Genomic DNA, 13,515 nt, shown 5'->3' with positions numbered 1-13,515 from the left:
GGGTAATTTTACTGTTTTAACCTCCCCTTCCATAAAATTACAAATTGTATTTTTTAATCCACCAATTAACTAGTTTACTTAGAGAACGTTATTAGTGACGGACACTTTAAAGTTGTCAAAGAGTAGCTGCTCTGCTAACAAGAATGAATTAATACCAGAGCAAGCAAAGAATTTAATTTCCCATAAATTTGTTATTTTTTCAAATTACATCTTTTCCCTTGTCCATAGGATTATTGAATTTAAAACCCTATCTTTATTCTTTATCCATCCAAGGGTTAGATGGGATTATGTTAGAAAGGTTAAGTAATTCAGTGGCATTTTTTATCTGATATTGAAATCAATCTGTTCAGTATTCCTTTTAGAAAAAATTCAGGTATTTTTGTACTAATTTTTATTACTTATTAAGCATTTGATAATTATTTTTTTCATTTTATTTTTTTTTTATTTCTAATATTATCAGATGCAATTGTGCAATGTTTAAACAAAATTATTATTTTCAGTTTAGATCTTAAGACAAATACATAGAAAAAGGTCAATTGGGTACCTAAGCTATATGTTTATCAGTCAAATTATTTAAGATTTGCATTTAAAAGGCAGATAAAAAGCTTTATTTTGCCCTAAATAAACAAATTCCCCTAAAGGTTGAGATAGAAGCCGCTAATTTTAGTTAAACGAAGAATTATAACATTTAAAGCATTAAAACTCATAATTATATTTTTGCATAATTCACTTACACACACAAACAATTGTAAAACAAGAATGAGTAATTTTAAAATTGGATAACATGTCAATTATAATAATAATAATAATGTAATTGTGATAATACCATTAGATGGTTAATTTAGGAGTTTATAAAGTAACCCTGTCAAAAAATTGTATCATTATTATGTCAACATAAATATACAAATAATAGAATATCGAATTGATGATATTATGTCCACCTTACCCAGATTTTTTTTTATCATATTATCTAGTCAACTTAAATAGTGTGATACAAATATTTGAAAAAAGCATGTCGATGTTTGGTCAGCAATGACTATTTTTGTTAAAGTCATTTAGTCGAATTAAACTCTTGAAATTGCATATCGTTGAAATGCAACAATTTTACAGGGAAGGTTGAAAGACGCATCGCGTATTCCTAAATGTAGAGGTCTTAGCAAGCAATCAATCAACTAAGTTTAAATGTCAATGTTATGTCAGCCGTGACCACTTTTATTACATAGGATTTATTTGTCATATACAATTGACAAAGCATGTCAAAAACTACCTTCCAGTATTGGGATGCATGTAAACTAGGACAGACGGACGAACGGTCGGCATAATTTATAGAGCAGAGTTGTATAAATGCGCTAGTTTTAATATAGTGTTGTACAGGTATAAAGGGATGGGACTATAGACGATAAATAAACTTTCTCAAATGAGTAAAAGTCAGCGTTCTATTAAAGGTATTTTTTTTTTTTTGAGGGGGGATGCAATATTCTTTTCCTGTCATTGTTTGTACCCTTCCTCCCTGGTATTCTAGGGTTCTAAAAGGTCGCAATAAAAAATATGGAACGTGATTTTGGAGGCATTTTAACCCCTGACTCAATTCCCTGTTAGACCTTGCACTATTTTGTGGACATACAATTGAAATACATAGAAAGTCTGTTCTGAAGAGCTTATATTTTTTAGTACTATACATTATTTCAATGTTTTAGAATCCTAATAGTAAATGTTTTTCCAGTATAGCTTCGAAACTAATTAATATCCACTGGATTAGAACCGGTTCTTAGCTAATATGAAAAATCATGTTTTACATAAAATTTTCCACGAATATTAACATAAGAATTATGATATTAACTCGACAAAAGCTGTTTGAAATATTAAAATGACTCTTGTGATATTTTTGTATCTGTTTTATTGTATCTTTGCTTGTTATATCTTATTTTGTAAGTATATTAGATAGATCTATTCTATATTAAAGGGGAGTCTAGCATTGCATGCTAAAAACAAGGATGAAGGCATCCATAAAAGCGGAGCTCGGCAAATCAAAGTCAAACAAACATTGAAAACTATAATATAAAATATCGAACACAGTAATAGTGTCTGACTGATTATGACGTAACAAAAAAAAAATAGCCAATGAGAGGCCGTTATTGACCAATGGTAAAATTTATAGTGGCCTCTCATTGGCTAATTTTTTTTGTTACGTCATAATCAGTCAGACACTATTACTGTGTTCAAAATATCATTCAACAAGATCTTGAAGTCTACATAAAAAATCTGTCCTCAATTAATGAATTAATTACGGACATACTTATTTATAAATCCTTGATTATAGAGATGCTTCGCTATTACATTTCTTTTCATCATTATTTTTATATGAGCCTATTGACTTTCTGGTAATAATAATAGATTTGCTACGTTGAACCTAATTGTTACAGTAATCTTCATACCTAGATAGGAGCTGTCCGTGGCAGACGGACGGAACAAGCGACCCAAAATATATAAAAGCTTTGCTCTAAAAATGTAAAGCTTTGCTTTTAAAGATACGATACCGATTGATAAAACGTTAAAATCTATAGATATCATTAACACTAGAGGGCAAAAAATAAGTGGTTTTAAATAGATTTGACTCATTTATTGTTTGTGTGAATATATCAAATAATTATTTGTGAATTTTAACACTGCTTGTTTGAACCAATCAATCAAGATTCAGTTGAAGTAAGTACCCAAAGTTTTCAAGCCATCGAATGAGAGAGCCTATGAAACTTTGGGAACTACTGTAATTTACAATCTAATGTAAACCTCACTCCCTGAAATATACACATTTCTATAAACATGGACAATTTGTTTATAAATAGCGCAGCAATAGCAAACTAAAAGTGTTTTAGATGGGGGAAAGAGAAAACCGTGCAAACGGATAGTGTTGTTTTGTTCATGTTTTAAGTTTATTGGGAACTAAAATATTCACTATATTTCGTAATATAAGTTTATATACGGACAAACGTACGAACACTCCACTGTCATAGAATAGCTATAAACTTTAAATCGTTTCGTTTTCCCTTAAAGTGCCTTGTTGAGCCCAGAACCCTTTATTAATTTTTTTGATAAATTTTAAATAGAATATAAAGTGGAGGGTTAGTTTTTCGTTTGTTTGTGTATTACTTTGTTTGTTTAGGTTGTTTTATGGATGGTTAGGGTGCCGCAGGGGTCAGGTCATAACCCCCCCCCCCCTCCTCTAATTTTTATTTATTTAAAATTAAGGTAAGTCAGGGGGGGTAATTGCTCAACAGGCATCTACAGGAAAATCACCTAAATAGCTATGTGGGAAAGCTTTTATGTGTTTTTATAACCCATTGATAAAGATAAAATCTAAAAGGGACAGTTTCACGAAAGGCATTTGAACCTAATTTAGTGAACCCCATATTTTTTCCTGGTTAATTGGTTAAACTACATTTGTATGGCACATATTTGAAAAAAATTCAATTTTCTACTACGTAGTTTTTAAAATATCAAGACTTGAAAATCGTCTTTTTAAATTGCACATATCACAAAAAGACGATTTTCAAGTCTTGACATTTTCAAAACTACGCGGTAAAAAATTGAAATTCTTTCAAATATATGCCATATTAATATAGTTTAGCCCATTAACTAGCAAAAAATATGCGGTTCACTAAATTAAGTTCAAATGCATTTCGTGAAACTACCCCTTTAATCGGTATTGGATCTATAAATGTTTTCATTGGAAATTTACATCCAAGCATTATCCCTTTAATTGTAAATAGCCCGGAAATCTCACATTTCATCCATAATTCAAACGTATTTGTCATAATTAATATAGGTTTGGTTAAGTGAAGTAATTGAGAGTTGAAGGACAGGAGCTCTCAGAATACTTTTAATAGATCGTGATTTTCTGGTTGTTTAATCTACACAAACCGTAAATTTAATTTTAATCTTTTTAATTGCCATTGTCTTATCTCTTAAAATCTCTGCGAATCGCGTCTAAAAATTTAATACATGAACAATGAGAAAATATGTTTGGGTTTTCATGAACTATGTTTTTGCAATAGTGCAAGGAGTTTAAATTTTTCCAAATTCACATTTACTCTACAATTTCTTAGTTTTAACCTTTGAATTGATATAACAAGATTTTTAAAAAAAATTTACTGACTATTGAATAAGATTGGTTACGCTATTTCTCAACTACAGTTTACTGTTCTTTTTTCCATTAAAAGGATAAAAGTAGTTCTGTACCTCTTGATTTTTCTTAGTTGCCTTTTTTTACAGAACTATATTATTACTAAACTTACTTTAGGTAATGTTAATATATATGTAGATTAGGATCTATGTAGGGAAAAGGGGGTAATCGACACTCCAATTTCAATTTTAGTTTCTTTTCGGAGAGCATTCTCCTTGGAGGGTGGATGTATCCACAAAAAAGTAATAATGCATTTCTGTTTCACTGTAAAGGTAATCTATATTGGTTCTGCAGTTAACGAGATCCTAATATTCGGACATACAAACATCCTCCTACTATTATTTTATTAATAATTTTTAGTGCAGAAACAGGTTTATTTGCGGGTTTTATTGCAGAATCTGTGCAAGGTGAGCAGAACACTTGTTAGCCTAAAAAGGTTTCTCTATTCACTTACACGGATGAAGGGGTCAATGGGAGATAAATTTTTTTTAACCCCAATCATAGATAACTTTTTGATACTAAGAGAGATTAAATACAAATGTGTCTAAAATACGCAAAGCATTTACAAGTATAATTATTTTGGATAAAAAAGAACAGTTATTGGTTTACATTATTCTTTCAAGAGAAGTTTGTAAAAATTAGTTGTATTTAACGGATGAGCACACGGTCATATCCAAGCTATGAAGTAGCTACGCTTCCAAAATTTTATTCTTTACATTGGATTTGGGGATTTTGATTTGTCTGCCATTGTTCTATCCCTGTATTCTCTTTGTGTTGACCTTAGTAGAACAAATAGTCATCATTTCTTTTCAATTTATAAATTCTGTCATGGGGGGAGGGGAGGTGTGTTTGGGTGTCACCCATAGTTTAATATAGATAGAGAGACAGGTAGTTTGATATACCCCAGCTGTTAGTTAACAAGTAAAATTTTGTCCATAAGTAGAACAAGTGTAAAGTAAAAAAGAACAAAAAAGTACCATTAGATTACGCAGGGATGTCCAAGAGGGGAGGGGTGTAATAACCCTCCCTCCCTTTTCCAAAAAAAACTTTAATTTTTAATTCCCCCCCCCTCCCCCCCAAAAAAGCTTGGACGTCCTTGAGATTAGGTTATTTATGCCAAAAATGTATATTTCTTTCTTTATATTTTTCATTAATACTTATATATTTTTAGTTCTTTATTATTCTTTGGTTTTAGCATTACAAGTGCAAGGTGGATTATATAGGATTAATATATATTAGACACAAAATTAGTTTAGAATGAAATAAGATAACACAATGTTAGGAAACAGGTATACCTAAATTTTACTTTTTAAAGCATATATCTCATAGTATAAAGTAGAACGATGTCTGTCTGTCCGCCAGTAACAAGTTTTTGTTTAAAGAAAAAATTTAAACTGGTTCGATTGGATTATACTAGACATAATTTTTCAGTATGTATTAGAACCGGTTCTTATCCATATCAGTTTCGAAGCGAATATATTAAAATATTATATTTTTACCCATCTGTGAGTCTAAATCAAAATATCTCTTAAATGGCTTGACTGATTGAATTCGAGTTGTTCTTTTGATGCCCCCTTCCAAAACCTAAAAAGGACTTCTAATTTACCTCTATTTATATATATGTAAGTGTGTGGGTTACTTTTAATTTTGGTTTGTCAAAACATTGTTAAGGACAAAAATGTAAGACACGTCCAAAGTTCTAGGCATAGGGCATTAAAAAATTTCTTAATTTAAAAAAAAAATTCAAGAATAATTAAATCCATTGTAGGAATGCCTCAGAAAACAAGTAAAAAAGTTTTATGCTATTAAAAAAAATAATTTAGGTTCTAAGAGATCAGAAAATCGTCCAATTTAATTTACCAAAGACTATGTTATAGAAATTCACATTTATACCTAATAATTATGGAAAGCTGGAAGAATAAAGTGTGTTATAGATAAAATTTGTAAATATCAGTAAATGAAATTATAGCTGGTATATCGAACACTAGCTTAATTAATCTTCTTTTCTTAAAGTTATCCTATTATATAAAATAGAACGCTTATTTTGGTTTGTCCGTTAAAATATCGCTTGCAAATTAACCGATTGAGTTCTCCATTTTAGGGATGCTTAAGATAGGTCCTAGAATTGTACTTAGCTCTTTATTTTTTTTTAGGTTTTGAACTATTTTCTACCCTCATACCAATGTAGAACTATAAGAAGCTAGGGGCCCAGCCATTAGTATTATCATTGTATTATGAGTATTATGACATATCATAAAACCACATTTTAATGGCATTTGTTCCAAATGTATTTTTCCCATAAAATAAAAATAATAGAATGCATTTTTTGTAACAATTCTCCTTAAATAGAGCAAGGATAAATATATCATTAGGAAACGTAACAAGCGAACAATATTTTATAAATAAAAGAACAATAAAATAAAAGAATCTCAGACCATTCTCTAAATATAGTTTTTCTAATCCAATTCAATAATCTTATTTTAGAAGTACCTTCGCTACTTGCAAGAATACAAAAAGGTGCAAAATTCTTTTTTTAATAAACAAAGCAAGGATTGCATTTTATTTTACTTCAACAACAATACACAAATAAACATTTAGAAATGGTTACATGTAAAAGTTGCAAAATCAGACGCGTCCCCAAGATTATAAAAGAAAATTGCGCGAAGCACATAATTTTAAGAGGTGTGTAAATTCACAAATAAACAACAATCATATTCATAAGTCGAGCCAAAACAAGAATACAACATTTTATATAAAAAAATACTATAAAGTGTTTTACAGTAAAAAATATTTTTTCGCAGGTGTCAATAAATCAATTTAACTTAAACAGACTTCTTCGTTTTGATTTTTCGCATGGACATGCTAAAACAACCTTGCAAAAAATTGCACTTTTATTTTTTGCCATTTCATTCATCTATCTATCTATCCTCCTGTCTATTTTCTTCGATTGTGTTGAACATGAAGAAAAGAATTGTACACTATGTAGTTTTTAGATGAGAAGTTGCTCTGTGCCTCACATTGTCCATCTGTCCCTTTGTCCGTTTATCCGTCCGTCTGTCTGTCCGTCTTCACGTGAATGGGGAAATGGGATTTACTCCGATTCTATTTATTTGAAGAAGTTTACAATCAAAGTATAAAACTATGTACAATAAATTGATGTATAGCCACAATTATGATAAACAAAAATACCCTTTCTGTAAATAAAAACTATTGGTGTCAAATTTTGAGAATGCCAGTTTAAACCAACAAATGATAAAAGTGATAAGCAACTAATGATAGGCGTGTTTATAAAACTTTGGGTACCAAAGAAATTTACAGTTCAATGTCCCCTCCCTCCCTGTGTTAAAATCAGGTTTCTCGGAAAAGGGGTGGGGGGGGGGGGCGGGAGAAACCCCTTCTTGAACTCATCTACCAATAAATCATACCTTACCTGAAATAAAAATGTGGGTCAAATATCGTCTTTTAGTAAAATAGGTGGCCGACTGCCGGTTCATTATCACAACAAGGCAGCCGTTGTGCTTTTTAAAATCATTCAAGTCTTTTTATTGCCATACTTCTTATGGATTTAATTGTTCCTGTTTTTAAAAAATATTTTTGGTTGATTTCTCAGAAAACCCATTTGACAATGTTAAAGGCATAAAAAAGTAAACTTAGTCATGTTGTAAAGACTAAAATTAACCTCCCTTAAATGCAAACTTTTGCCTTTTATGTCACTAATCCTTTTGCTCTTTTTTGTCATTTAATTTTTTTTGTCAAAATATTTTTCAAAATGCGTGTATCGTTTTTACAGTTTATTACTCTGGTACCATGTGGATAGGGATAAATCCACTAGCGTCAGAAGTTAAATTATCCTGTATAATTATATCTAATTATTTGTCATGGAATATCCTCAATTTTATTATATTGTAAAGTTATCACTTTTTATAATTTACAACATGGCCATATCCAAAACAACAATTTGATATTAAAAACAGTAAAAAACATGCAGTGAATATTTCTTTAAAAGCTTCCCTTAATATTAATTAAATGGTTATAAGCTTATTTCCTTAAATTTATGTTTTTGACACTGAGAATAATTAAAGATTGATGTATTATAGACGTAGGACAAATAAACCTTAATTATAGAGAAGGCCCGCTACTTTACCAGAGATAAACTTCACTTTATTTAACACAAGATTACTTTATTGTTAACAATAAGTAAAGGCAATAATATTAACTGGATACAGAGTATATATTTATATGAATCCTGGTTGGATAAAATGTAACTCTGGGGTCCACACCTAAGGACTCAAACCAAAGCTACTAAGGGGCGACTCAACAATGCCAAGTCTAAAATCCAACTAAAGTTATCTAGCTTAGCATATTATGATTAAAGCAGCAGCTTGCAATATTATGACAGCTATCCCTTTTGCCATTACCCTATTTTTAGCTGTCTGTTTTGTTACAAATACAATTGGAGCAAAGCTAGTCCTTAATTCACATTACATTGAGGTATATGACAATAGCAAAAAAATTCATATTACCCCAATTATTGAGACACATTTTTTACGACCTTTTCCATGAATATTTAAATTAGTTTATAATATTTGGGAGGAAGAGTGAGAGAGTGTGGGATTAGAATATTAGAGTATCCAAAGTTTTATAACCACAAAAGCTTTGACGTTGTCTTAAAAAAATGGGTACTTTTTATTAATTTTGATTCCTAGGCAGCAGTATCCAAACTTTTTAACCAATGAGGAGTAATTGAGGTTGCATATAAATTAACTGTCCATTGTCTTATCCCATAATATCCCTGGGAAGAACCCAAAATAATGGGCAGATAATTGAGTGAAAAATTATGAAAGGGAAGAATAGATAGTATAGTTAAGTTATCATAATAGACAAATTACTGAAGACTAATCCTTTCATTCATAAAATGTTAAGTTAAAGCTATTCTGTTTACATATAATTTCATGGTTTTAAGTCGATGTTTTAGCTTTAAATAAAATGATCTATGTAGAAATATAAAATTTAATAGACATTCTGAAACCATAAAAACAACACTATTATAATTTAAAGTCCCAATTTTCTATGTAACGCTATATTTTTAATGTTATTAAAGTTGTTTTTGTCTGACGCTAAAGATAACGTAAATTGCTGACAACTCATGCCCTCTCCTAGAGGCTAGTGGTAGGGATATTTATGTATAGAACGAATGGTTACGGACCCAAAACAAGAAAAAATTCTAAGCAATAAAAAAAACTTGGCTTATTAGTTAGCGGAATCTTAAAGGACAGACAGAAAAAACCTTACTACCTTTTATAATAGGATAATATATAATACAACCACAAATAACATTGACTGCATCACTAAAAGTTTGAAAACTCTAGAACAACTCTATATTGTATTACAATGCACATGGCTTGAATGTGTATATTATTTGACCTCTGGAGGGGGGAGGGCAATTACACCCCCCGTTCTCTCCTTATGATCTTTACAAAAGATTTGCATTGTTTTGGAGTTTTAGACATAACACCTACAGATTTTTTGGGAGGATTGTTTAATCAGAGACGGAGTATGTTCATAGTTTGGAAATAATTAAAACAGATGTGTGATATCTGGGGTTCACTCCCCCCCCCCCCCCCGGTAAAATTTATGGTGTTCACCCACCTAGACCGTCTAAACCCATAGGACAAGGGTCTACCCCTATATAGATTTTGGTTTAAGTGGGTGTCAACAAAAACAATCTATGACAATAATCAGCCATAATCAGTGATTTATGGCGAATACCTACAAAAGTAGTCAAATATTTTCTTATGTGTTATTTTTCCAGCTTTCAGATTCTTATTAAATACCCAATACACTGAAATTCTTTAAATCATAATTTTTCTAATCTATGGTATATTTAGTAAATGAAAGAACATGAATATGAACATAAAGTTCTCGTGTTTAGGCTCTTTACCATACACATCCTATCCATCTATCTATCTATCTTTGTAAACAACAAATATACACAATTATTCAATGACTTTAATGATTTAAAACTTGCAAATATTTTTAAACCTAATTAATGATTCCTAGGACAACAAGGTACAATATTTTAAGCTTGACATTTCTAAATATAATCAAGTCCTAAAAAAGTAAGTTTTTTTAATGTCCTTAGACAGTATCCAGTATTTATTCTATTTAGCAACAAACTTTTACAATTTTGTTAATAATTATGAATTAATTTTTTGCTTACTAGGTTCTGAAACTTTAAAAGTGTAAATGTTCGTTTATCCTACAATCTGATTTTAGAGCTTATTTTTATTAGTGTTGACATTTTTGTTTATTTATGCATTCATTATAAGAAAATCCCTGTATTGTTTTTTGTTTGTTTTAGTGTGTATACTTGCAATTGTGATTTTCTGCCAGACAGTCGGACAGACCATTGCCATAGAAAAGCTGCAATACTAAGACTTAATAATTTGAATAATGATTCCTATTCAAGATTACCTGCATTTTAAATGATGCACTGCCTATTATTGCCGCAAATTTGTTGTTAAGAAAGGCGGGTACAGCCAAACATTTGAACCTATTTATTAACTAACATAAACATAATTTGTGTGCCAGACTTTGTTTTCGGTAGCAAAGCTACTATATAATTTACTATGCATTTCTGTCTGTCCGTCAGTCCGTAGTGCTATGGGGGAAATGTGATTTACTCAGCTGCTATTAAAGCTAGAACTCTGTTTTTTCTTCTCAACATTCCAAACATTATGGTACATATTTAAGTTTATATGCTTCTTTGCCTCATTTATCCTTTAAAATTTACAAGGACAGTTTTGTATCAAGGCAGCAAGGACACTAAATATTCTTATAGAATTTTAGGATTTTTTTCTAGGGATACATCGGATTTTTACACCCCATTGTAGTTTTTTACTTACAACAAAAAAGAACTAAGAGTGGTGTAGAGGAATGTATAATCTAAATAGTATAGACCTCTTTTCATTAAATATTTGTCTGTCATATTCTTCAAACTGTCTTCAGAATACTTAATCTCCTCTCATTTTGTAATAAATTGAATTTATGACAAAATTTTTGTTTTAAGAGATCACGCTAAAGTGTTTTCAAACGACAAATTTTTTAAACTTGAATTTTGAAAAAATTATTGTATTTTGTCAAATGGTATTTCAATTTTTACAATATTTGATTTAATTTTTATCAAAGGATTATGCACACAATTTATGAAAAATGGACATAGTTATTCTTGTTAACCATTAGATTTAATTTAAAATTGTTAAAATCAATGGCATGATAAACTTTTTTTATAGTCAGGGAAAAGCAACTTTAGATGCACATTTTCCTTCCTTCAATTTTTAACAAGAACAGTTATGTTAATATTGGGTCACCTCCGGGTTCCAGGGACAAATGTAATCCTTTATCACTACTTCACAGGACTACAATCTCTCACCAATGTCTCCTTTCCAGATCAGCGACGCATTAATCCCTGTTTGACAAGTATATCTAACCTTAGAATGGTGGTATTATTTTACACCGATCCTAAACCCAAATACACTTAAGAGATAGTCTTTTGTTTATAAGCCCTATTCCGAAAATGGTACTAAGACATTACTGATAACTTTATACTGTTATTTAGTCTAAGAATTTTTTATTCCTAGGTAACTAACTTTGCCAACACTTTTGGACTGAAAGTATCTACTGTGATTACTAGAGTCATGCGAACATGACTACAATATTCCGTTCTGCTGCCTGTATCCCCGTGAGGCGTGAAGTTCTTTGTTAGGTACCTTTGTCAGGTAAGAAAATCACTAGGCTAGCTCCGAACCAATCTTCCAGAGTATTAGCAAAGTAAAACTACCTTTAAGACGTGAACTTATTCAGAGTTCTAATCCGAAAATGTTAAATTGTCCGAATAGATAACGATCTCCAACTTTCCTGGACTTCAGAAGCTTGGGGAGGATCCGGTTGTTAGTATCGGCCGTCAGATAGCAAGCTATAATCAACCGTTGGTAGCCGAGCCACCACCGTATCTCCCTGTGTTATTCCTATTTAGCCCCGTAGTGACTTGCGACTTATGCTGATACACGCGCTATAGGAGTTCTCTTCAGAACAAAACTTGGAGATAACTATCCGTCCGGATGCCTAAGCTGTTAGGCCCCAAGAAGGCCTTACTCTTAATTTTATCTCAATTGACCAACATCAAAATGATATTCTATAATTTATTTAACAAAGTATTATGAATTTATCTAACAAAACTTTTTATTCTTTAGGTATGTTTTAAATGAAAAATCCTAAGTTTGAGCCGCCAGGACCCTCCAGAAAATTCCAAAGCAAGAGAAGGGAGTCTTCCCTTAAATTTTAGAATTTTTTGAAAAGAGTCAGTGTGATATAGTAATTCCGTATAACGACTGCCTGTTTCTCTCTTCCAGGTTTACTTTTATAGGCCTGAAGCCTAAGGAAAAAAGAGAGACAAAAAGGATGATTTTGATTTTTATGTTGATTTTTATGTTTTATCAGGAATTGGCGACCTAATTTTTAAGATTTTGCATTTAATGGTGTGTGTATATCTCAACTAAATTACAATATTCATTTCATAAATTAGTAAGATCACATTTTATTTTATTTTACATCAAGAATACATTAAACTATTGGTTTCAAATTAGTTTTTCTAGTAATGTTTTTACAATATCTTCTTTAATTTTTACAAATTTTCATTCTTTTAATTTAGTTTTTTTTATCACGAAACCTCTAATTTTATGATTCTTGTGTTGTTTTACTAATGTTAATTTGTACTGACAATATTTGCTAATAATTTTTTAGCTGTACTATGACCATTCTATTAAAAAGGGTTATTGTCTCTAACATTACATTTTAGGGTCTTCGTTTTATAAATCTTATTTCCCCATTTTAATAAATAGGTCTTTATACATGCTTTTTTACTTAAAAATTATATTAAATTGTTTTAGTTTGTCTAATTTTGATAATATTTTTATAGTCTTTTATTTTCATTAGAAAAAATACATAATTTAAAGTATGGGTTGGATTTTTCCCTAGTAAAGCTACTCTACAAGTTATTCATAGAATCGGTTCAAGGGAAAAAGACGATCCATGTACCCCCCTCAAAAGAAAAGCTCGATTATAACACGTTCAAGAGGCTAAAAATGACTCGTGTTTCATACAGCCTTGTTTTTGAGGTGTTTTAAATCATAGAATATTATTTGTTTACTATTTTAATAATTTTTTTTGTGTTTTTTGGCACAGACGAATTTTTTATATAATATTATGGCTTTAAGACATGATTTTAAGTTATTTTTCAATTAATATCTTTATGTACTACATTAAAAGTTGAAGGC

Source organism: Acartia tonsa, chromosome 8 (assembly GCF_053477335.1).
Source record: "Acartia tonsa isolate MP-2025a chromosome 8, ASM5347733v1, whole genome shotgun sequence".
In the NCBI taxonomy this organism is placed as follows: domain Eukaryota; kingdom Metazoa; phylum Arthropoda; class Copepoda; order Calanoida; family Acartiidae; genus Acartia; species Acartia tonsa.
Note: the sequence above shows the minus strand (reverse complement) of the source record.